General features: G+C 42.6%; 1 protein-coding gene across 3 annotated transcripts in view; it reads left to right on the plus strand.

Moving 5' to 3' along the window:
• The first annotated feature begins 681 nt into the window (after nucleotides 1–681).
• The window catches only part of SNAP25 (synaptosome associated protein 25), a 74,195-nt gene continuing 50,554 nt past the window's right edge, over nucleotides 682–24,322 (plus strand). For 2 of the 3 annotated variants that reach the window (XM_036418355.2, XM_036418353.2), the window contains exon 1: nucleotides 682–826. The gene's annotated coding sequence lies outside the window, so the exon portion shown is untranslated. Of the gene's footprint in view, nucleotides 827–10,436; nucleotides 10,530–24,322 lie in introns of all 3 variants that reach the window. The other variant, XM_036418354.2, reaches the window with a different exon arrangement.

Genomic DNA, 24,322 nt, shown 5'->3' on the forward strand with positions numbered 1-24,322 from the left:
GCTCTCCCCCCACTGACTACATTAACACGAACTCCACGCCCTCGATGCTGCTTTGATAACAAGAAGGAAAAAAAAATCACTTATAAAAATAGCAACCTACGTAGACTGTCCATATTTGGACCTGGTGATGGTTGACAGGAATGCCCCTTGGGACCCTCTCTTTTAGAAAAAAAGAAATTGCAGTTGAAATGTTCACGCCTCCGCCCTCCACCCCCTACCTTCATCAGCCCTCGCCTTCTGCTCCTCCTCTGCCCCCTGCTTCTATGACTCAACCAAAGATTCCACTCACTACGGGGAATGTTTAATACATAATATCCTATATACCGCATACGTACATACATACATATATGTCCTATACACACATCACATACGCATACATAAATAGCACATTATACAAAGAATATCAGAAAAACCAGTCGCGAGATGATAAACGTGTTTGTTCCTGAGACCGGCTGTTAAAATGGGCTTAGAAGAATCGTCCCCTTCGGTTGTTTATAAAAGACTAAAATACCAAGGTTTGCAGTAAAGTGCACGGGGAGCTGAGTCTCGCGCTGGGCACCGTGAGGCTCCCCTCCTCCCACCCCTGGGCTCGGCCCTCCCCCAGCCCTCCCCCGGTAATGAGCTCCCCCGCCCCTCCAGGCGGAGGCTATTAAAAGCTGCTGACGTCAAAAGGGACGGCCATCTTTGATGAGGGCAGAGCTCACGTTGCACTGAAGACGAAACCTCAGGGAGGTCAGGCGCTGTCTCCTTCTCTCGCAGCCCGGTGGCTCCTCCACACTTGCAACCTGCTGGGTCCGGGAGAACACCACCCTCGGGAGAAGCCAAGGTAAGGAAGGAGCCCGATCCCCAGGTCGCAGATCTGGCTGGATGGCTGCAGACCCACAGGGATCTTGGTAGCTGGGCAGACCAAGTGAACTTGGGCAAATACAAGTATTTGTGCACCTAGGGTGCGGTATTCCGTGTGTGCGCGTCTGGCTAGACCTCCTGCCTGGGGCTTTTTAAAAAGTGTTTTCTAGGTGAGCTGCTTGGGGAAGAGATGAATGGAGAGGCTGCTGATGGAGCGATTCGGAGGAAGCGCAAGGATACGTACTCAATAATATAACTTACTCTTTTGAAACAGCAGTGGGGGTCCTCTCTTCCATTTTGCGATGCAGTTTTCAGAGATGTTCAGACTGTTGGGGTTTTTCTTTTTCTTTTTCTGAAGACCAAAATAAACAAACCCGGGTGTTCTGACCCTATTATTATGACTGTTGAGGTTAGGGCGCTATTACCTAGGGAAAAATTGGGGGAGGGGGGAAGGCAGGGTGTGGACGCTGAGGAGGCGAAAGGAGAAAGGGGAGTTCCCGCCCCGGGCAAGCTGAGCCGCAGCCGCGGCGGCAGCAGCCTCCATGCCCTGCGAACTTGATTTATGCCGCCTGCTCCTTGTTAACTGCGGGCTGGCGGGAGGCGGGCGGGTCGTGCTGGGTGGGAGGGTTCTGCGGAGAGCTGTCGGGGGCGGGGGGTGGGCCAGGGGTGGGCTGCCCTGGGGACTGCAGACGACCTCACTCAGTACCCTGGACAGCAATACCAAGGGACGGCGCTGGGTCCCTCGACCTTTCAGCACCGCGGACAGCGATCCGGCCCCAGTGCCGCATCTGCGGCAGAGATGACTGGCCAGGCATGGCTAGATGTTCCAGGGCTGCAGGCCAAATTGCCTCTCTCAGACCTGGGTCCTACAGAGACGCCCTAATAAAGCAGACATAGGTAAAAATAAAGAAATAAAGAAAAAAAAATCCTGCCCACAGGTACTCCTTTGCAGGCAATTACCTGCTCTCTCATCCTCTCAGCTCCTGCATAGCTTCAAAAATAAATAAATAAATAAATAAATAAATAAATAAATAAATATCCACTTGTGGAAATTTTATGTGTGGCCCTGTTTACCTTTTTTAGATATAAAATAAACCCATTTTGAAAAAAAAAAAACAACCTTCAATTATCCTCCAGTTAAATATCAAGGTTTTCATTTGTTTTTGTTTTAACACAGAGTAGATCTATCTATAGATTTTGGTAGGCATAAAGGAGATATACAGGAAGATGCAAATAGGATTTGCTTATAGGAGAGCTGTATCTCCATACGTATTTTTATTTGATAAAAATATATTGGTAGTTTAAGCAGAATCAACTATAAGAATAAATCCTTCATCCTTTTCCTTCTCCCTCATGCTTATATGTAGGCACGAACCCAATCACATAACCAAAAAATAATCTCTGAGAAATATTGCAGGTCTTAGAGGATATATATTTAACCTCTTTGGCCATTGTTTCAGAGTGAGGGGAAGGATTTCTTATGGACATTGGTTATCTCAGGAGATAGTTTCTGATTTTGACAGAAAACTAAGACTGGTTTTCCTTGGAGAATCCAACTGTGCCCTTCACAGTAATGTGAATGGACCATGGTGTTAGACTGAAATTGTACTCTGACCTACAGATCTACTGCAGTTTCTGTTATAGCACTGCGGGATTTTGCTGAGGCCGGTGATAAGTACTTTAACCATTGTCTACTCTTGAGACTTGGAAACTCTTAGTGAACACAAATTATCACAGGGATATTTCCAGCTGTTTTATACAGTTAACGTATGCATATAATGATCAGGAGCAAAATTGAGTAGTTGTTAAATAACAGTAACAGTATATTATGTAAGAACATATACAACACATTGAAGAAATGCCATTATGATCTCTTGAAAAGCTTCGAGGTTTTGGATTGTGTTTGGTTAGTTATAACTCCATTAATTTATATACTAAAAGATGCTCAAATGCCCTGTCCACATAGAGAAGATACTTTCTCTTGGCTATTTACTTCCTAGTGTTTTATAATTATTTTTATGGGTAACCATGTGCTTCCATGTAAGTATATATTGATTTGTGATTGTGTATGGCTATGAAATTATTATTCAACAGTATATAACTACAGGAATCGTTTTATAACTCTTCAGTATGCAGATGAAATAAAAAACTGTGCCTTAGTGATGGGAAGAGGAGAGAGAAGGAAGGTAGGAGTTATCAGAAAGCTTTGACTTTATGTTGCATGTCCAGACAGCTCTCTGCGTAGTAGCGTCAAATGAAGAAGCCTAGTGCTGCCGGAATTACATGCTTGGACATTAGTAATTACTGCTGGGTTTGTTTGCTAGTGGAGGACTGGAGAGTGGGGGCAGGAGGGTGCGGAGGTAGAAGACTGCAATGAAGCTGGCAAAGGGCACAGATCTTGGAGGAAGTGGCAATGTGCACAATTATCGAGCTAGTTCTAGAATAGCTTACTGAGAAATTAAAGGAGAACATAACTGAAGCATGAATTTAACATTTACATTATTGATAAGCTTCAGGGGGAAAAATCAAGAGATTTCTTGTTTTAAATTTAAAACATTCAGAGCAATATACAGAGAAGAAGCAGGGGCAGATGGACATAGGGATGTGCCAGGAAACATTCACGCAGACCCTCTTAATGGTACCTGCTTTTTTGTTTATTGGCATTTTCTGCACTACCACCTTAGCATTCAGAATACAAAACAATCATCTCCTTAACCTTTCCATAATAAAATATCCCAAGAATTCACAATTTTATTTTTACTTTGTTAAACTTGCACAACCACACATGCACAAACACAATACAAACTGCCCCTTAATTAGCTTGTCTAAAGACATTGCTAAGCTCTGAATGTTAAGCCTGGAGTGATGGTTATCAATCAGAGGATTGATGTTTCTGCCAGTAGAACCTCTTCCTGTAGCAACTGGCCTTCAACAGAACATTTAGGTTTTGATGATTAGTAGAAATGAGAGATAATTTGAGAAATAAGTTTAGAGAGGAGATGAAGGATAAAATAGATAAATCTGATTTTTAGATGATATACTATGAATGAACTATTTTTCCCACATCATGGAACTGCTTTACAATGCTCTAAAGATAAGAATTGGTGTTTACAGCCTCTATGCTAGATACGTTTCTGCAGTGTCATCCCTTGTCAGCAGGGACCAACCTGATAGGAAGCTATTGATCATTCAGTGAACACCAGATACATAAATGAACCCCCTGGAGGATATAAAGTCTCATGTTTATATGGACAGCTGACTACTATTATGTGAGAAAGGAGACAGGACTTAAGCTGGCTTTTGGAAACTAAAAAGAGGAGGGGGAGGTCTGCAAGGAAAAGTTACATCATAGACAGAGCTAAAGTTAGGCAAGCCCCAGTTACGGTCCGGAAACCTTAAAAATGCCCATCCATTTGGGTGGAGTATGAAGCTTGTGTAGGGGAATATGCTGGAATGGAAAGTTCGAGCCTTCTGTGGAAGGCCTTGAATGCCAAGCTCAGGATTTGGTGCTTTATCCTCTAAAGTTGATTTCTGAGCAGATGCTGATGTAGCAATGTAATCAGCTCTTTTTTAATATCCAGGAGTTGTTACTGACAGAGTGGATTAAATTGGCATTCTTTCAGAAATAGAGGGAGACAATTGGTACCATAAAAGATAGTTAATTTAAAAAAAATAATCGGTCCTCATTTTGGCGACTTTTAGGATCCTTCTTCAGGATGCAGATATACTTATATGTCGTGCCCAGAAGTTAATTATAAATTTTAATTTTCCATTACTAACTAAAACAAATTATTCAAGATGAGCACCTACCAGAGAGACTGACAAGCAGGTCAGGAATCTAGTGATAAGGGGTACCCAGAAGGAATCTATTTGAATAATTATGCATAACACTCTCTTGTACCTTCTGAGTATGCTACTGACTTGATGGATAAAATATATACCAGTTTCTCTGTGCATGTTTCAGGCATCATGACACATAGAAACAGCCCCAAGTGGCTAGGTCAGGGGGGAAAAAATTAGATACTATAGTAAAATTTGGGAAGACAGAGGTGAAATAGGCCTTAATACTACAGTATTTCTTTTCCTATCATCCTTGCTGACATTGGCTGATTACCCTTTCTTAAGGGCTACCTTGAGGTCTGAACCATACTATTTTCCTTTTAATCTTTCACAGCGGAGCATCAGAATTCCAAATGCTGACTAAACTGCTGAGCCAAAATAGTCAATGACTTTGTGTAGAGGAAGAAATGGTGATTGCAGACATAAATCTTGTTCCTATTTCAATTCTGGCTCTGAATCGTCAAGGGACTATGCTCATCTGTTCTTTACCAAAATGCTTACAGAAAAGACATTCTTAGGATAACGTTGTGATTTTCAAGTGATTCTCTGGGGGAAATCTGGAGATAGTGATGTTTGATACTTTAGAGGAGGTCACACTGGTGGTGTTATACTGAGTGCAGAGGGCTTTTCAAATCTCAGTTAAGAGGGAGGGAGGAGATGTGGCATAGAAATGAGGAGGAGAGTGGACAAAGAGATTTTTTTTTAAATTTTAATTTTATTTATTTATTTATTTATTTTTTAAATTAGTCCTGCAGGAGGAAAGAGATTTAAGAGAAACTTTCAGAGATCCCCAGCTCCACTCTAAACTCTTCAAAATTGGTTATTGCTGTAATGATTGTAGCTACTCAATTCTACATAATTTTTTCAAAGGGATCTCATAGCACTTTACCCAATATAAAAGAAAAGTTTCTGATATGTAAATGAATGATGCCAACTATAGTTGTATGAGTTTATCTATAATATATATGAAAGGCTAAGTGACCGACCATACGTACATCTGACTGGCTGACTTACCGGCCAGTACATATGACTGGCAATTTAAAAATAAATGTTGACTCTCACACTTTTATTATAGAAAAAGGGTGAATAGTGATATTAAGATATTTTGTATTTTAATTTTATAACATTATATTATATATACTATTTTGACATGTAATTTTTTGCAATAATGTAATTATCACACAAATCTTTATTCTAATTAATTTCCTTTCAATGTGCACAAATCCATGCACCTAGTATATAATATCTAGTATATACAATAATATCAGATAACATTTAGTAAGCCATAAACCTGATTTAGAAAAACAGAGATATCCAAAGCAGTGACTAATCAAAGTAGGACTATGTGGAGAAGAGTCAGCCCTAATTCTGAAAGCTTTTATCTGTACTAGCTCACTAAATCTCTTAACAACCTTGTAGTCAGGGTATTATTATTATTATTTTTATTTTACAAATAGGGAAGCTGAGGCAGAGAAAGGCTAAGCAGCATACTTAACATTACAGAGCGGAGCCAGGATTTAGATGCAGCCACTCTGACAGAGACTAAGCTTTTAACTACATACCATGCTACCTCTTGTATCATTCACGTTTTTCAGATTGGTCAAAGGAGGCACAGAGAACAGGCATGACTTTTTGGCAGCATCTTTTCCCCTCAGTTGGGCAGCAGGGCGTGATGGCAAAGGATGCTGACCAGGAGTCAGGAAACTGGTTCTAGTGCTGAACCAACTGCTTGTAATTTCCTGTTTGGGGATTACACCATGTTTACATAAGTCACTCAACCACTGTTGAACTAATTTTCTTCATCTGTGGAATAACAGAAGTGAACTAATGGTTTCTAATATTCCTAGCATTCAGAAGTCAGTGAAATCAGTGCTAAAAACTGATAGATTTAGGTCCTGTGCCCTGATGGTCTCATCTGGCACTGCCTTAGTACTGCTTTTGGAACTGACCGGACTCCCTCCCCCAACATAATATTAATTACATCCACAGCCTCTCTCTTACTCAAAGTCAGTCTCTCTCTCTCTCTCTCTCTCTCTCTCTCTCTCTCTCTCTCTCTCTCTCTCTTCCTGCCCCTCAATAATTGCTTTGCCACCACCTCTCTGGAGTCTTCTTTCTGGTGAAGCCTAAGAAGTCCTGTCTTTTCTCCCATACCCTTGCTCTGAGTCATCACCGCTTTAGGGATCTCCCATCCTTCTCAATCAGATTCATTGCTGTCTGGCACAGACTATTCTCTACAACTTGCCTAAACATTGTATCATTCTTTTTTCAGCTAATTAAGTTTTTTAAATTATTTTCTGTACCCCTTTTGATCATCTCCTATATCCACTTTAAGTTTGAATTAAAGTAATTTAATTCTTCCTGTCACTTTAGAAAAGAGAAAACAGAAACTCTTATAGAATCTGTGAGCCCTTATGTCCTTAAAAAGTGACATTTCCATATGACCTGAATTACATGATATTAGTAGCCAGCTCAAAAACTAGTCAAAACCAGTTTTGTTCAGTGGATAGAGTGTTGGCCTGCAGACTCAAGGGTCCTGGGTTCGATTCCGGTCAGGGGCATGTGCCTTGGTTGCAGGCACGTCCCCTGTTGGGGGTGGTGCAGGAGGTGGCTGATCGATATTTCTCTCCTCTCATGGATGTTTCTAGCTCTCTATATCTCTCCTTTCCTCTCTGTAAAAAAAAAAAAAAAAAAAAAAAAAAAAAAAAAAAATCAATAAATGCCGAAACTGATTTGGCTCAGTGGAGAGTGTCAGTCTGTGGACTGAAGGGTCCCAGGTTGATTCCGGTCAAGGGCATGTAATGTACAATGGTTGCTGGCACATCCCCAGGAGGGGGTGTGTAAGAGGCAGCTAATCGATGTTTCTCTCTCATCGACATTTCTAGCTCTCTATCCCTCTCCCTCTCTGAAAAATCAATAAAAAAAATATTTTTTAAAAATCAATAAAATATATATATCTTTTAAAAAAGAAAACTAATCAAATCTAGTGGATGCAGGGGGAGGAAGGAGTGGCAAAATAACATTTCAAAAGAGCTTTAAGCACAAAGGATGAGAAGAGGAGGACGTTTTAAAGCCTAGGAGTTTGAAAGGTCAGAGGCTAGCAACTGGCAGTATGATATTAATTAGATTCATAGTCACATATGAATTAATTCACATGTTTCCAAAAAGCCATGTTCTTGTTGCTACAGCCCCATTTCTACTACAGATGTCAGCATCTTTTCCAGAGTAAAGCTTGATGTTACCAGAGGAGATCCTAGCTGATTTTCTTCCTGCTGACTCACAGAGGTTGGCGTCACTGGTGACTAACTGATAAGAACAAATCTGTATGCCCAAAAAGGGAGGGGAGAAAATCCTATTTAAAGGACTTTGCTGTAATGTTTCCTTTTAAATGTTTAACAACCATTCAGAGAAACTCAAAGTGAATTCCCATGTCTGTACCAGATTGATGCTTAGTGACAGCTGCTCTAGGGTTTATAGATTGTTTTCTTTGGTCTGGAAAAAATACATTTGATCCTCTTAGGTAATAAAAGTTGGATTCTGATCCACTGAAGGGAAAACTACAACAATTCACTTATCTTTACTCCTGTGTTTGGGTTTTGTTGTTATTGAACTGATTTTGTTTCTATAGGAAGATGCCTAATTCTCCTATCTTAAATTGAGAGTTTGCACTTTTTGCTGACTCATCTCACCTTGTCCTCCAAGATGGCCCATTTTATATTTGAAGAATAAGCTTATTTTCCTGCTAAAATGGTAGATTCTATCAAATGACCATCTGGTCTCAGCCTTCCCATCACTTCCTATATCCAAACTAGTCATAGATTTTGAACTTGGGAGATGATTTTTTTCATGCTTGTAGGCTTGAATTAGTGCTTCTGTCCTTTACTGATGACAGCATGTAAGAAAATGAGTCTCTTACGTGCTCCCTGAGACCAGAGTCACCCTGCTTTCTGAACACATCAATCTCCAACTCCCCCTCCCCCCCCAAATATTCAGTGCCTCTTTGCCTAGGAGATAAAAATAAACCTAGTTTATATGCTAAGTCAGTCCCATTTATCTTTTTTAAACTATATATATGTTTAACAGTTCCTCTATAGACCCATTTATCCTTAAGAAAAAGTCATCACCAAGTGAACATTGAATTTTGCATTTCTTTTTCCCGGTTCTTCTCTTGAACCAAGTCAAAAACCATTGGTCAGTTATTCTGCACCCTACTTTCTTGGCTTAGAATGAAGATATTATTATAACCATAAGAAAGAAAGTAATTAACTTATTGAATGCCTATGGTATGCCCTACTACACCCTTCCCATGCATTATCTCATTTCATTTTTATGGCAACCTTCAAACAGTTTGGAATTCTTGTCTTTCTGACTACAAAATCCATGTTGCTCCCTACCACCCCACAAGCTTTTCAGTGAGGTGTGCACAATCCAATGAGATTTTCTAATAGGAAGCATACTCCAAGCATATAGAACATGAGACAGAAAAATCCAAAGGATGCGGTCCTATGGGCTGAAAAGTCAGGTCAGATATGATAGTATGAATGACCAAGAGAAACTCAGTATCCAGACAAGCTCATTGAGCCCTAGACTGAGAGTCAGATGGGTGAATACTTAGCTCATCTCTGCCACTTCAACTCTATGACTCTAACCTGAACCAAGCCTCAGTTTTCACATCTGTAAAAAAAAAAGTAGCTGTCATGCTTATGTCACATGGTTGTCATGAAACCTAAATGAGATATGCTAGTGAAGTATTGTTACCTGCACCATTCTGGGAGAGAAGATGGGACAGTTGCTTCCATGTTTCATTATCTGCTATTTGCCATGCCAGGTTTCCAATGTTCTTCATTACAGATTACATGAGGGCTCTATGCTTCATTTTTTTATGTTGACTTTGCTTTATGAAACAACAAGTCTTGGAATCACATTTTTTTTTTTTAGCTTGAATAGCATACATGATAAAATGGGAAATGTGTTAATAGTTCCTGATTTTTCTATATGAGGAAGGGTTTTTAAAATGCCTTTGAATAGTATCTCTGGGAATGGCCTCATAGTTCTCAGAATAACATTTGGAGACCAAAGAGATTTGGTTATGGTTCAGCTAAACACTGATCCCCTTTTGCTCAATGCCTTGGGTTTTCAAGGCCCTCAAGGAGTTAAAAGGGATGATATGCAAAATTTCTTGCTATTCCTTAGCTTAAGAAAAACAAACTTGCCATAAGCTATTTAGTGAAGCATTATTAAAGCTACATCTATCTGTTGGCTTCATTTTGTATTCAGCTTTGTGCTAGGTTTGTGGGGGAGGGTTGGGTTCCTTATTAAATATTGTGTATGCACATGCGTGTTCTTGGACCTGCATACAATATGCAGACAGAGAGGTGCAAACACAGACTTTCTCACAATCAGCCTCCTACATGGATCATGTCATTCAGAGCCTTTAGTTTTATTTATAAACCAATAAAACCTGCATCTGCTAGTTATATGAACTAAAAACTGTATGCTCCTAAACTACATTTACAGAACGATTTACCTTCATAGTCGGAAAAGAATTCTGAAGCAACCCTTTTTGCAGCAATGACCTAAAATTCTGCTTTGGGGAAATTTCATGCAAATCCAGGCCTACAAGACAAGAGAGCACTTTTGAGCATCTACCATGTGCTAGTTATTATATTGCCGTCTATTACTGTGGCTAGTGTTATATTTAATTTCTACAGCAACCTCCTAAGTGGTGACTGTTATTTTCCACACTTGACTAGAGAGGATACTACATGGTAAAGGTTCTACCAAAGATTCCAAGGAGATAATCGCCACCGCTACTTCCTCCTTGAACCTACTGATACATAGACGGGGTAAGTGATTAAAAAATAAATAAAAATCTGGCTTTTTGTTAAAGCCTGATTGGGAAAAGAACGCTTAGGACCAGGAGCCAGAATCGGCCTACTCTTCCTACTCCTAGTCCTACTTCATTTCTAAACATTGGGATTCACCGAAGGAGAAAGACAGGAGAGCTAGAACACCTTACGCCCTGCTTCCATTCTCCACCATCCTTCCTGAGGTGCAGAACCTGTCTCCGGAGGTGTGTGGCTTGAAGGAGCAGTAAATGTTAGCTTGCTGTGGGCAGACAGATCCTAGAGAAAAAGCCAAGTGGAGGGCCGAGCTATGCTTGCCTGCTACCTATTTCCCATCTCACAGTGCACTTAAGTTGGGGGTGGGAGAGGCACATAAAGGAAGGGGATGGTGGAAGCTATCTTCCCAATATTGGTCTTCCCAAAGAGTGGGGTTCCCATCCTAAGGGAAAAGGTAGAAATTAATGAGTCTTTGAGAGGGAGAAAACGGTTCCATATCTTTCACACAGCTAATAAGAGAGAGAACTTGAGTTTGAATTTAAGATCCCAAGTGCAATGCTACTGACCCTCCAACAGTGTACTTTTGACATATGTGTACCCCTTCTATAATTTTCGTAACGCTGAGTACCCCTCGTACTCATGAGAACATAGAATTAGGCACAGCTAAGCACGGTGCAGTGCATATCCCCACCAAACTCCGGTGCAACGCGTACCCCCACCAAACTCTTCCCGTACCCCTGGGGGTACGCGTATCATACTTTGGGAAACACTGATACACATTTTCAAATGGGGGCCTTTGGACCAGCAGCATCAGCATCACCCAAAAGTTTGTCAGAAAGACATTTCTCAGGCCCCACTCCACACAGTTGTTCTGTATTTTCATCACCTCCAGAAAATTTTGGCGTCTGCTCAAGTTCGAGAACCAGTGTCCTAGAGATTTTAGCAGTTTCTTCAAGTGTTCACATTGATCTTAAACTGGGTCTGATGAGGATGTATGGTTTTCCACTGTTTTCTACCTTGCAAAGCTGTAACTAGGTGCTTGGAGAGAGAAAAGCTGTCCTGGGCCACTGCATAGACTTAGTAATAAAGATGCTATTGTTTATCCAAATGAATTTGAAGGATGAGGAAGGTGAGAGTTTAGTGAATAAGGATGGGGTCTTGGGAAGGGATCAAAGGACTCCTTTGTTATGCCTTTTCCCCCTGCAACAATAAATATGGCTCCCAGAATTCCCCACCCCAAAAACGTACCAAATATTAAAATCTCACCAGAGGGCACAATAGCTCCTTCCTTCGGTCTAAAGTCCCAGCTTGCAGCCTCTGAAGGATACTCACTGTACAAAGGATAAAGCAGCTCCCATTTCTTCTCCTCTGGGCCCCTAAATAAACTGCCTTAGTGGCAAGGAAGCGGCCTGGCACTTTTCCATTCATCTCTGCATTTTCTTGTTTCTGCCCTGGATCAGAGCTCCAACTGACCTTGGGAAAAGGATCTCCATAGCTCACATCACCCTCCTTTTCTGCCCTCCTCTCATGTAGAACCATAGATTTGGGTTGCTCTAACAGACCTTATTAATGGATTTTTTTTTAAATGACAAATAGCCCTAGCTGGTTGGCTCAGTGGATAGAGTGTTGGCCAGTGGACTGAAGGTCCCAGGTTTGATTCTGGTCAAGGGCACACACAAGCTCTATTCCCAGCCTTAGTTGAAGCTTGTGTGGGAGGCAACCAATCGATGTGTGTCTTCCACTCCCTTCCACTTTCTTTATAAATAAATGAATAAATGACAGATAACTAGACACAAAGATAAATTATTTGCTAAACTTGCAATATGAGCATTGCAGCCAGGACTGCTGACTCACAGTTCGGTGCTCTTCCCACTGCCCTGTGCTGCCTTGCCACTTCTGCCTCCACCTCTTCCAAATTTTCTCTCTAGCACAGTGCCACACTCCAAACAGGAAACCTCTCAGGCTGTTGTTATCAGAGAACTTTGGCCTCACATGGTGACATACCATCTATAAAGTGGAGTATGAATATTCCTAAAATTCTGTACTGCCAGGCAGCACTTCCTAAAAAAGTTATGTTGCTTATATCTATTTGAATTTTGTGCATGATAGAAATAAAAATATAAATGGTTCAGGCAAAACTGGACATTGATTAGCTCAAAAAAATCTGAATAAATATTGAATATCAAACCACTGGAAGGACAAAGAGGTAGCTAGAATTCAGAAATAACTCAATGTTTAAATATTGATGATGCTTTCTCTCTGCACCTGTCCCTTTTTCTTTCATTACACAAACTTCACTTCTCTAGCTAAAAAGCCAGTTACTCCCTCCACACACCAGAAACATGAACACCCAATATGTTCTTAAAACACATCCACTATGGAAAAAGGACTGCCATTTGTTGTCTATATCCCACACTCAATATCTCAGAGAAAGGCTCTGATTGGTCCAGCTGGGTTTGCTGCCCAGTTTACACCAATCAATTGTGGGCATTGTATGTCATGGAAGAGTATATTTACATACTGTAACCACACAATTCAAATGGGGGAAGAATCAGTTTCAAGGCAGATGTAGTAAGTCATTCTTCCTTCTCTGCTTCAGAAGCTTGGGGTGGTTAACCAACCATAGGTGAAATACTTGCTTCTTTAGAAGAAGAAACTAACTTGATAAAAAGAACATAGAATATTTAATTGAAGTGAAGGATGGCTCTTTCACATCTTTCTGGGCTCAGACTTTCCTGATTTTGTAGGATGTTCTCTCCTCATTATAATTCATTAATTCATCAAATATGTTTTTTCCTCTACTATATGTTAGGCACTGTCCTAAGCAATGGGAATAAGCAGAGAACAAAGCTGATCAAGGCCTGCTGTCACAAAGCTTGCATTTTAGTTGAGAATGACAGATATTACTATAAATAAAATAATATAGGACAGAGTGGATAAGTAATGACCTCAAGAGTAGAATGCTGATTTAGAGAGGGTCATGGGAGAAGGTCTTTCTGAGACATGGCATTTAGGCAGAGACCAAATCACCTGAAGGCCCAGTGATTTTAAAAAATATATATTTTATTGATTTTTTACAGAGTGGAAGGGAGAGGCATAGTTAGAAATATCAATGAGAGAGAAACATCGATCAGCTGCGTCCTGCACACTGGGGATGTGCCCACAACCAAGGTACATGCCCTTGACCAGAATCAAACCTGGGATCTTTCAGTCCACAGGCTGACGCTCTATCCACTGAGCCAAACCTGTTTCAGCAGCCCAGTAATTTTGATTTCCCACTCACTCTACACCTTTATTAGAACCTTGGCACTTGATTCTATCATGTATCAGCAATAAAAATAAATTGGACCTTGGTCTAAATAATACAGATATGCTTTCCCATTATCTTCTCATTTTTCTCTCAGATTTCAAAACCTGGAGCACTTATAGCTTCAGGGTACAGTAAGAGAAAGTGACTCTATGAAATCCAAACAGCCCACAGTGGCAGAAATTGAGCATTTTGGACCTCTGGTCCAAGTTTTTCCTCTTTTGGCTCACTTTGCCTCTTAATATGACCTTGCTATATGCACGGATATCCTGATGAGCTGGGCAATTATGGCCTCTCCTAGGCTGATGAACTAAAAAATGAGAGCCAAACCAAGGATATTGATATAGGATCGTTAACTAAGTTGTGAAGTTCCCTTGAAGCCTATAACTCATCCTTCTAGTTCCTACTGTAGCTATTAGGCTGTGTCCATATGGGCTTCATAAGGACATACTGGTATGTGGCCCAGTGGAGGGGCGGGGGATATGAGTGTACCTAGTAAGTCCTAGTGTACTAGCCGACCATAATATTGAATTTGCTACAAATTTCCTTGGACACAATAAGGGGCGGGAAAAGGAGTGAAGTAAGGAGGGGGAATAAAAGGAAAGCCTCCTGCCTCTGCCTTCATTGACTGGAGTTCCTCTTTCCATCAATCACCAAAAAGACCCAGTAGAAAGCCAAGTCATTTTTGATCTAATGAAGAGGTAAACATGAAGGGTTGGCATCTGATTGAATGACAAGATTCAAGAAGGCACACAGACCCTGAAAGAGGAAGTAGGCACAAAGAAGCTGTTAAGCTACAAGATATTTTTTCTAGACCACAAAATTCAAGTTCAAGACCATGTTCTCATTCCACTTGCTCTAATCCCTTCTTTCTGTAGCATTCCAGGAGTCTGATTTTTCTTTCTTTTGTTTGTGCTATTTAAGCTTCTTTTTAACTTTGGTTTCTTAAATTAGAAATAAGTCTCACATGAGTGTCTCCTTTACTGTTTGTTTGTTGTTGTTGTTTTTTCTCCTAGATCTACTTACAGCCCTGGCCAAATAGATCAGAGTTGGCCTCTGGGTGGAGCAGGCAAGGACCCTTTGATCATTATTTGAAGTGCTTCTTTTGGATGCAACAAGCTGGTAACTTAAAAAAAAAAAAAAAAAAAGTCTTATATACAGAGACTGAATTTTTATCAGGCCAATTACCAAACCATCAGATACAACCAGGATCAGATACAACTATTAATAGAAGTTTGCTGGGTGATTTTGCCACAACATTTTCCTACAGTTGTCTTCATAAGTTATGTTAGTATTTTGAGAGACAGAATTGGGCAAATAGGCACTAAAATAAATCAACCAGGTTTCACATTTTTAAAATCTGAATATAGTTAGCTTTTTGATTTTTCCAATGGACTCTACTGGCAATTTGGTAAAGCCTATAGATCCCTTTTCAGAGTGATATCTTTAATGTATAAAGTAAAATACATAATTTGTTATATAACAAAAAATTGCATCCAGATTTCCTAGCTATTACCCTAAAACTTGGCTTGAATAGCAACCATTCAATTTCTTATTGCTACTGGTTCTATGAATTAAGTAGGTGGTACTTCAGTCCGTTGATAGGTTGGCTGGGGTCTTCTTGGTCAATGAATGGTGATTGGTGCTGGCTTTTGACTAGAGTGACAGAAGTAATTAGACTGTAAAAGAGGGTACTCTCCAATGTGTAAGCACTTTCAAGTCTATTTATGTCAGATTTGCTATTGTCTCATTGACCAAAGTAGGTCACATGGCCAAGCATATAGTCAGTGTGGGAGGGGCCACCCAAGATTATGAATACTGAGAGAGGAATTATTAGAGCCATTTTTACACATACACACAAAAAAAGGAAAAAATAAAAGAAATCTACCACAACCTCCACCAATCTTTGAAGCTTAAGTCAGAGAAAACCCCTTCACATAGCACAGGCTGGGGACAAGGTTCAGGTTGTCCATCTTGATGCAACATAAATTCCACTAAATTCCACAACCCCAGGGACGTAGGATGTGTTTTCATTACCTTACTACCACAGGTCTTCAATTTCTTTTCTAGCCAAACTTGGAGACTCAGGGTCTAAATTTAAGGTATCCTTGGGTCAAAGAGGAACATCTCTCTGCATTTTTCCAGGCTAAGCAATCACAGACCGAGATGTCTGGTAAATTCAGGGGACAGTCAAAGAGAATTTTTTTTCTTTGAATATTGAAAGTGAATAAGCGTTTCTAGATTCAAACTGGGGGGCGGGGGGGGGAACCCATCAGCTTTTTACTACTTTATGATGATGTTTCTTTATATGAAATATCACTTGGTCTTGTCTTAGTGAAGGCAACTTTATTTGAATTTTTTTCTCTGTCCTTGCAGAAGTGCCCACTGTTTAAGCAAACCCTGCTTTGTCCTCTAGTTGCAAGAGCTCTCCATAATGGCAAAAACAATTCTCTGCAAGCTCTCTGCCCAGTGAGCACTTTGGAAATGGGAGCTCAAGGGAGGAGGCAGTGGAAAAAACCCTAAAGGCTTTCAACTGTGCTGCTGGGTATGGATAACAAGCCAGGCATCTGTACTGGGGCCTCGAGGCAGGCCCAACCAGAGCCTTCATTTTAGCTCCTCTACAGATTAGCAGGGGATGTCTGACTCACCACGCTGTCTAACTGGGCACTTCCAACCAACATTCTGAGTCCTGGCTGTATATTTTCTCAACTCCCTTTAGATATCAGTGAGCAGACCCCTTAAGGTCAGAACCTGGGCAGAAGAACTGTCCACTCTTTCAGATACTGCACCAGCTTCAGTTTACTGAGCTCCCAAAGCAAATGAAATTAAAGGCTTCTAAATTACCCTTTAGTTGGTCCTCCTGGAAGCAAACCTGAGAGAAGGATGAATGCATTTGTTTTATTTGAGAGATGATCCGAGGAAGCTCTGGTAGGTAAGCAGGGAAACTATGGGGGATAGGAAGGAAGCCAATACAGGAGGCATTCACATTCTTGAGCAGGTTACCACCTGCTGAGGCTCACCCTTGAATTGCCCCATCCCCAGGGCAGAGAATCAGGGCTGTTTATGCACCAACTTCCATCCTTCAGTGGCTAAGAGGTGTAAGCCCTGTGTAAGGCCAAGCCTACTCCCAAGATTGAAGAAATCCCTAAGGCAGTGAGTGGTAGGTGCTTGCAGTAGAGGCCCTCAGAATATGCAGGAAAAGTGAGTGTCAAAGAGATGTAGGTAGAGCTTCAAGAATGGCTGCTACAATTTTGCAAACCGTCATCTCCAAACACCCAAGCATCACAACAGCTGTCTCCAGCTTTGGTGCATTCATATATGTCAGCGTATGTTCACTGGGCTCCTACTGGGTACCATTTATTCAGCCCTTAGCAGACCCCTTAAGCTAAGGTTTTGGAATATATCATCTCATTTGACTCCCATGACAATCTGCAACATAGTTTTATTTTGCAGCTGAGAAAACTAAGATGGAGGTTAAGTAAATTACCTTAAGTCTCTCAGCTTGGAAAGGGCAGAGCTGAGATTCTCATCCAGACCAAGTACCGTCCCCTGTAGTCACCACCCCAATCAGGTAGAGAGTCTATTCTGCTGATTTGAGAGAAAGCCCAACCATCCCCAGCCCCTGCCCCACCATTTCTCCAGAATCCTCCTCTTTGTCTCTCTCGTCCCTGTATCTATGGTTCTTAAGTTGGATCCAGGAAATTAACTTCTGTCCCTTTGGTGTCTGGACACTCTCTCAAGACACTCTCTCAGCGTCCTCCAGGACGCTATACCTGGGCGTTTCGACCACTTTCTCCAAGCTCATTGCATCTTTGAGTCTCTGAGTCCTTAAACATCCTCCAACTCACGCCCACTCATGAGCTGTGCTCCTCCCGCCAGCAGCTGTCAGGTGCTTTGGCAGGTCCTGCTGCCTCTGGTATCTTCCTGAAGGAATCAGAGAAACTATCTCTTGTGGCATCTTGTGACATTAGGGCTGATTTCACCTGTGAGTTCAAAGCAAATAGAACCCAATGATTCGTTTTTAAGCATCAGAACAAAATGGAAGGCCCAATTTGCTGCTGTGAATATTTTTAAAATAAAGTGGCACATGGTAAGGACCAGGAGAAGGAATAATTAGTTCCAGAGGAGTGGGAGGGAGGCGTCAGCTCTCACGGTCTGAGATGGTACCGCAGCAGTAAACACAGAACTTCAGCTACCAGGTGGCAAAACCATATATATCAAAGGGAGTGGGTGGGGAGCAAAGCAGTGCTGCACAGCTCCACTTTAGAGATGATAGATCTGGCTTCATGAGCATCACACTATCATTTTGAACAGCAATATCAATAGCGCATCAATATCGCCTCTGGTGCTCTGAAGCCAATATCGGTGAGCGGCCAATTCTCTCCAGCTCTCCCAGGACAAAACAGAAAATAAAGCAGTAATTGCAGGAACTAAAAGAATGGGGCTGAAGTCTTCGATGGAAATGCCCTGGTAAAAATCAGGGAGAGCAGGTTTCATACCATGGGTACAAATACCGGTGGACAAAATCCACAGTGTTCTAATGGAGACGGGAGAGTAGGGGCCATTCCTTCAGACCTTGGTGTTTTTTTGTTTTGTTTTGTTTTGTTTTTAACATTTTTTTAATAATATATTTTATTGAGTTTTTACAAAGAGGAAGAGAGAGGGATAGAAAGCTAGAAACATCAATGAGAGAGAAACATCAATCAGCTGCCTCTTGCACACCCCCTACTGGGGATATGCCCACAACCAAGGTGCATGCCCTTGACCGGAATCGAACCTGGGATCTTTGAGTCCGCAGGCTACTGAGCCAAACCAGTTTCGGCCAGACCTAGTTTTGAATTTCATCTTAGATCCCAACTCTAGGTGCTTTGATCTACCCAGCCATCTCTGTGCCCTCATGTGTGAGGCTACAGCCTGGAATCGTGAAATGTCGAGCTGCAAGGAAAGTTGGGAAGCCTCCACTTCAAAGCTCTCACTCACAAGCAGGGACACTGCTGTCACCTTGTTAAATTCACGCTTGTTGGGTAGAGCCCCAACGCCACCTCACAATGCCCATGAGCCTTCCTGAAGTGGAGAAGCAGAGGGAGACAAGGTGGGTAAAAGCCCTCTGATTTCAGAGAGACAGCACCGAGTACCCATAGGGGCCATTCTGGAACCCAGGTGCATTCCCTTTCGATTGCTATGCAACAGTATTACTGCAAACCTAGTAACTGAAAGCAACACACATTTATTGTCTCACAGTTTCCATGGGTCTTGCATCTGGGTACAGCCTGGCAGGGCTCTCTCTGCTCAGGGGCACACAGGCTGCACTCCGGGGGTCAGCAGGGCTGCTTTCTCATCTGGAGCCTGAGGTTCACTTCCAAGTTCATTCAGGTTGTTGGCAGAGTTCAGTTCCTCGAATGGAAGGACTGAGGTAAACTCTCAGCCATGGACCCCTTCAGTTCCTTGTTAAATGCCCCACTTATTTTTGTTAGAAGAGCCAGGTCCCTCCTGATTAAGCCAGGCCCACCCCGGGGAATCTCCCTTTTGATTATCTCAAAATAAACTAATTAAAGACCTTTATTTCACATGCAGAATCCCATAATCTTTTCTCATAACATAACCTCATCACATCCTGTCACATTCATAGGTGTCACCCACACTCCAGGGGAGAAGATTACACACAGAGCTTGGGGACCTTAAGAGCTATCTTAGAATTCTGACCCTCACACTGGAGAAAGCCTACTTCTGCCTCCTTCACCTATCTGGGTGTCCCTACCCTAAAGGGCACCTGGATCCACGTCCCACAGTCAGAAGCCTCCCTAATGATCATTTCTCAGTGGCCAGGCCTCCTTCCAAACTGGGTAATTTTGATGTTTGCAGACCTGCCCGCCAGCCTGAGTTGGTGCCCGCAGGCATTTTTCTAGCCTGATTGCCTCAATCCACAATCATTGTCCCAGAAGAGCAGAGGCCAGCAGAGCCCTGGAAGAGCAAGCAGGGGCCTCTAGAGCATTCAGCTTCCAGTGTTTGCAGTTAGTGTCCCAGGGAGGGAGGCGAGTGGCCTCATCACTGCGTGGAGTCAGCCATCACTGTGTGCAGCCAGCAATCACTGCGGACTCTGGGGGGTCCCTGACATGAGCTACAAAAACACTGCTGTGGAGTAGCTGCTGGGGGTAATGGGGATGCCCTAAGGCTCCCTGAGGTTTCACAGAGCCCAGCAAAAGAGCTGGGGCTGCCCACCCAGCTCAAGGGAGGCCAGTGTGGACTGAGGGACCCTCAGCATACTGAGTCCTGCCAAAGCTGGGCTGCCTTGAGCCAAAAAAAAGCAGGAAGGACCTTGGCCAAAAAGACAGGGATTGGGACAGACCTCAAGGGAGCAGGCTGGCAGGGTGGGGGCGTAGGGAGAGCAACCAGGAGGCAAGGGGAGAGTCTTTGTTCTGTGCATCACAGGCAGGCTGGCAATGCCTCCTGGCTCAGAAAGCATCAACACTGTGGATCCTCCTCATGCAGCGGAGGAGCCTGTAGCAGCCATGGATTCTCCCTCCCTCCTCTGTCATTTACCATGTACTAACTGAACATCTATTCCATGCTTAGTGCTGCTCTAGTCACTGCGCTAACAGGAGTGAACTTGTCAGCCAAGAACTTTTTTTGTGGAAATAACATTTTAGTGGGAGGAGACAGATATCGAATGAACCAAAAGACAGACAAGGATAATATTAGATGGGGATGAGGCTAAGAGGAAGATTAAAATAAGGTGAGGTGTTAATGGGAGATGAGATCAAATAAGGCATCTGCGGAGATGACAGGTAAGCTACTGAAGAGAAGGCACCAAGGGAGCGAAGTTGGTGTGTTTGCAGAATGCGGTGGGCCCATGCTGTTGGAGGGAAGCAGGCAGGAGAAAGGTGCTGTGAAATGAGGCCAGAAAGTTAGGGAGAACCAGACCAGCATGGTCTGGAGAGGCTGGCATTTGTTTAAAAAGCACTGCAAGAGGGTGTTTCTTGTTTTGTTTTAAATATGTTTCTACTGATTTCAGAGAAGGAAGTTGAGGGAGAGAGAGGTAGAAACATCAATAGTGAGAGAGAATCATTGATCACCTGTCTCCTGCACATCCCACACTGGGGATCGAGCCTGCAACCTGGGCATGTGCCCTGACTGACTGGGAATCAAATTGTGACCTCCTGGTTTATAAGTCAACACTTAACCACGGAGCAACGCTGGCCAGACTGGGAGGAGGGGGTTGATATGATCTTTTAAGAAGGGGGTTGATATGATCTACTTTTATCATTTCACAAGGTCACTCTGGATTGTGGTGGAGCAAGAGTGAAAACAGGGAGCCCAGGAGGAGAAATCGCAGCCTCTGAGTTTGGCTATGAATGAATAAATGTAGACAAAGGATATGGGAGACTTAGTTAGGGGCTCCCAGCTAATAAGGGGTAGCCAGCAGGGGAGCAGCATCAGGCGAGGTCATCAGAGAATCCTAAGCTGACTTAAGTCACAGTCCCTGGTTACAGTGGGATTTGTGTGCAAGTGATTCCCCGAGGAAGAATTCCCAGGTCAGCCAATAAAAATGTGACCAAAGCAGGATGGGGCAGGGAAAATCCCAGCAAGGAAGTGATCTCTGTTGGGGACCAGCCTCAGCCTGATCCCAGGAGGGGCTCCAAAGTATAAATTGGATCACAGTTCATCCTGCCTTGAGACAAGGAGGTAGCCCTGTATCAGTCCGTCATTGGCCAGCCTGGGGTGCTCGGGCATGTGAACTCCCAGGCATCTCAGAGGAAGTGGGCCCTGCCAACCAAGGGCAGGTCTCCGGAAAAGTCACAGCTATACACTGAGCCATAGCAAGCCCAGCGTCTTGGGAACTGGTGCACCTGCCGGCACAGTGTAACGGGTCTGGGCAGTGCACCCCCAGCATCCTTTATATAGTAGCCATGACCTTCCTGAGTGAGGGAAGGGGGATGACTAGACTATGCAATGCCCTGTTGCAAGAAAACATTGGATCCAAAAATTAAAAAAAAAAAAAAATGAGCTAACATGGGAGGTCTGTTACAGGAGGAACTTCATTGCCCACCGGTTCCCTTCAGAACACCTTTAAATAGTCAGCTCCCACTATGCACTGAAAATAGGAATTGATTTATGGGTGTTCCATTCACCCAGTTTCTCAGGAACACATTCATTGCATGCCGGAAGGTGTCAGCACCCAAGCTCTGCACGCTGAATGAAACAGCAGAAAGAGGAGTTTATTTCAAGGTATTCAGCTTGCAAGTTGGGAAGCTCGAGGCAATGGGAGCAATGAGTTCAGAGTTGCTTACAGACGAAGGGATTTTTCATTTGGGTTTTTCATCTGATTGGTTGCCAAGTGGTTTTCTTCCCTGTTTGGATCAGAGTAGCTGAGTGAGGGGAAGCCGGGGAGTTCAGTAATGGAATGAACAGATGTGGAGTTTGGGGACTGGCTAGTGTGTCCCTCTTCTGAATTCTGAGAAGAGCTGTACCTTAGGTTAAGTTTCCTTTATGCACCTGTGCTGACCATCTCCTTTGTGACTCAGGTTTAGTTTGGTTCCATAAAGGTTACATCTGGATATCTATTTAGCCAACATAAAAGGGGTTAGGATTAGGCCCACCTAACCAATGCTTTAGAGTGTCCCACCAAAGAGATCTGATTCTGATTCTGAGAGTAAATGTTGCCCATTCGCAGGGAGAGCTGGCCCAGGAGGAACCCCAGGCAGACCACCTGAAGGCAGTGGCCCTTGGTACCCTTCTCAGCTGTGTAGCTCTTAAGATTTGTCAGTACATCAGAGTCCCTTAGGATCTTATAAAAATTCCAAAGCCTAGGCCATATCTTAAGCCAGTCAAATCACTATTTTTTAAAATATATTTCTTTATTGATTTTAGAGAGGAAGGGAGATTAAGCCCACAACCCAGACATGTGCCTTGACCAGGAATTGCACTGTGACTTCCTAGTGTATAGGTCAACGCTCAATCACTGAGCCACACCAGCCAGGCCCTAGATCCATATTCTTGCACCTGAACTCAACTACAAAATTCTTGGTGACAGGAGTGCTATATTATCCCTCTTTTACATATACACACACTGACAATTCCCCCACAGTAGGTGTTCAGTACATGTTTTTAAATGAACTTATAATTAAACAGACTTATGATAATGTACTGTGACTTATTACATATTTGAAATTGCATCCAAATTTGAGAGTTCAAGAGCATCTGTAAGTCATCAGTTATGTCCTTTCCTTTGCTTCATCTCGTCCCCATAGAAGAGCATATTTCTGCTTCCAAACTTGAGGAGGAATAAGGTTGTGTTAATTCACATCATGATTGAAATTTTAAACATACTATTACCGACACCTGCGAGCTCAAAGCTTCAGCCCAGGGAACGCGTGTCCTTGAGCATCAATGTGGTTAGTGATGCTTATTGGAATTCATCGTACACTTGAATATACTGACCCCACTTCCGTCTGAAGCTTGCTGGGAAAACTCAGAATTCCAACAGTTTCATTGAGTATGTGGTTCGGAGTCGATTCTGACCCGTTCTATTTCAGAGTGCCATAATGCATTTTCCTGGTTTAGAGCAAATAAAAAGATAATGGGCATGTGTGTTCTTTGCACATCTGTACATGATGTGGGGATAGGGATAGAATATGGAAGTAAAAGATAAAAAGGGCTGACCTATTTATTGAGAGGGAAGGAGACAAAATTGCACTTTTACGATTCTTCTTAGCAATGAAGATTAAATGAGAGCACAAAATGTTGCTGTTTGGCTAAAACATCTTCTACAGAAGAAAGAAAGAGGCAAGTCACCATGACAATGGCAGGTGAGGGTGGTGACTTTGCCACCCACCATATGCAGAATCTCTATCAATACCCCAGCCATCCTCCACCCACAGAACCTGAGTGAAAACTGCATGCTTTCTAGGAAAACTCACTTGCCAGACAATCCCTTAACCTTCCTACCCAATTGCCACTTTTAAGCTATGAAGAATTTTATGATCCCCTTGAAATCAAGAAAGTGTCCTTTTAAGTGGAAAGATAGGAACAGAAGGGGAGAAAATATAAACACCTATCACTAATATTGATTCTCCGGAAGTGTTCATAACCCCCAGGGGCAGCATCCTTGCTAGAGCTCACCTGGTCAGTTAGACAGTATTTATTGAGCACCCACCATGTCCCAGAAAATGTCCTGACACTTGATTGAGTTCTAACTTAAAGGTTAATGGGCGGAACTCAGGACTCAGATCTAGGGGGGAGCTATTCAACCTTCCTTTTCCAAAGTTTTTTTTTCATGTATAAAACAGGGGTAATGATAATAAGGTTGTTGTGTGTTAGCCATGGTGCTAATTCATCTCATTTAAACCCATGTATCCCACACGTTAGAAAAGACTAGGTAATTTTTCAATGGCTAAGGTTAGAGTCTTTCTTAGTCCCTAGAGTTCCAGAGAACGCCTTAGGTTTGCATCTGGGCTCTCATTAATGGATGGCCATTAGCAGAGTGGACAGT

The sequence above is a fragment of the Pipistrellus kuhlii genome, unplaced genomic scaffold (assembly GCF_014108245.1).
Source record: "Pipistrellus kuhlii isolate mPipKuh1 unplaced genomic scaffold, mPipKuh1.p scaffold_m20_p_6, whole genome shotgun sequence".
NCBI classification, from domain to species: Eukaryota; Metazoa; Chordata; class Mammalia; order Chiroptera; family Vespertilionidae; genus Pipistrellus; species Pipistrellus kuhlii.